At 34.9% G+C, this 2,350-nt stretch overlaps 1 pseudogene; it reads left to right on the forward strand.

Annotated features, from left to right (window-relative positions):
* The first annotated feature begins 825 nt into the window (after positions 1 to 825).
* Positions 826 to 1,050, forward strand: LOC140618939 (coiled-coil-helix-coiled-coil-helix domain-containing protein 7 pseudogene; annotated as a pseudogene).
* The last annotated feature ends 1,300 nt before the right edge of the window (positions 1,051 to 2,350 follow it).

Raw genomic sequence — 2,350 nt, forward strand, 5'->3', positions numbered from 1 at the left:
TGCACAGGACACTAATGAGCTAGGCTGTGGTCATTTGCCCATGCCTGGAGGTGGGGAAATATATCAGGCCCCTTAAACTGAAATTGAGAGTTTGGGAGGTGTGGTTCCCAAAGGATATGAGAGGTACTGTTATCAGAGAATGGATGCTAGGGCAGTAACAATGATAAATGTCCACAATGAATGGAGCAGAAGATCCAAAAAAGCAATAATACCCAGTGTCAGTGGGCATGCAGAGAAACCTGAATTTTCTGGAACTAATGGTTGGAGTGAAAATGGACAAAACCTTCTTGGAAGGCAATCTAATGAGATATATCAGAAGCTTAAAAGCTGAGATACTGTAACAAAAGTGTGCCACTTCGGTGAATGTATCCTAAATTAATAATCAGGTCTGTACAGAAATATTCAAATACAAAATATATTCACTTAAGTTTTGTTTCTATTTTGGAAAATACCCTGAATATACAATAATAGGAGAATGGCTAAATAAATTAAGTTACATAAGTTAGTATACATTTTGCAACAAAAAAGAAAACTAATTTTAATTTTTAAAATGTATTTATTTGGTAGAAAGAGAGAGGGAAAAATCACAAACAGGGAGAGCAGCAGAGAGAGAAGCAGACTCCCCACTGAGCAGGAGCCCAATGTTGGGCTCCATCCTGGGACTCTGGGATCATGACAGGAGCTGAAGGCAGACGCTTAACTGACTGAGCCACCCAGGTGCCCCAGAAAACTAGTTATTAATGTTAAAAAAATAATTTAGGTATTTGGAGCTGGAAATGGCCTGGGTTCTGGCAAAGCAGCTACCTGAGTAAGAAAACTGTTAGGATGCCCAAGGTAGCATGGAGGCTGAGAGAACATGACACAAATCCTTGCTTGTTGGAATCTGATGTTTCTACCAGAGGTAGGGATGAAAATAACTATGACAGGGAGAGGTGGTCCACTTACTTCTTAAACTACAAAAGCTGCCAGAAATTCTGGAATTCTATCATGGGTCCAGAGAAGACAGAATGGAGTAAAGTCATCTATGCCTACAGCAGGAGAAAGAGATGAGATTCTTGGGGGTAACGGGAAAGATGACTTACTGACTGCATTAAAATTGTTTATTTAATTTAAAAAATAATTTACATCAATGGGACCTAGCAGACATCTAAAGAAACTCCATGCAAGTGCACATGGAATGTTCTCCAGGACAGACCATATATTAAGCCAAAAACAAGCCTCAGCAAATTTAAAAAGACTGAAATAGGACAAAGTCTGTTCTCTGATCACAATGGAATAACATTAGAAATAACAAAGAAATTTGGAAAATTCACAAATACATGGAGCTTAAACAACACACTTCTAAATAACTAAAATATCAAAGAAGAAACCATGAGGAAAATTAGAAAATACTTTGAGATGAATGCAAATAAAGACACAACATATGGAAACTTATGAGATGCAGCTAATGCAATGCTTAGAGGAAAATTTATAGTAGAAAATGTCTACATTAAAAAAAAAAAGAAAATGTCTACATTTAAAAGGAAAAAAGTTTTTGAATTGATAACCTAATTTTCTACTTTAAGATTAATGATTAATAATAATTAAACTCAAAGCAGGATTAGAGTAGAACTTAATAACAAAAAATAAAAGAAAAATCACTGAAACTAAAAGTTGATTCTTTGAAAGATCCACCAAAGTGACAAAACTTTAGCTGGACTAATGAAGAAAAAAGAGCACACAAATTGCTAAAGTCAGGAATGAAAGAGAGGACATAAATACTAAACTTAGAGAAATAAAAAGGATTATAAGGGAATACTGTGAACAACTGCATGCCTAATAATTAGATAATTTAGATTAAATTTAGGCAAATTCCTAAAAAGACACAAACTACTGGAACTGACTCAAGAAAAAAAAAGAAAAAAGAGAATCTGAATAGATCTACCACAAATAGAGATTAAATTAGTAATCTCAAAACTACCCATAAAGAAAAATTCAGGCCTAGATGGCTTCACCAGTGAATTCTACCAAACATTTAGATAAGAATCAACACCAGTTCTTCTCAAATAATAATTTAAAAAAAGATAGAAGGGAACACTTCCTAACTCATTCTCAGAGGCCTGTGTTACCCAAATACCAAAGCCAGACAAAGAACCCCACAACTAAACCACAGAATAATATCCCTATGGATACAGATGCAAAAATCCTCAACAAAATACTAGGCAAAGCCAATCCAACAATGTATTAACAAGATTATACACCATGATCAAGTAAGATTTATCCCGGTTCAACATAAGGAGAGTAATCAATCACTGAATGATTCGTTTTAAAATGGTTAATTTTATGTCGTGTGAAGTTCACCACAATAGAC

The sequence above is a fragment of the Canis lupus genome, chromosome 27 (assembly GCF_048164855.1).
Source record: "Canis lupus baileyi chromosome 27, mCanLup2.hap1, whole genome shotgun sequence".
Lineage (NCBI taxonomy): Eukaryota > Metazoa > Chordata > Mammalia > Carnivora > Canidae > Canis > Canis lupus.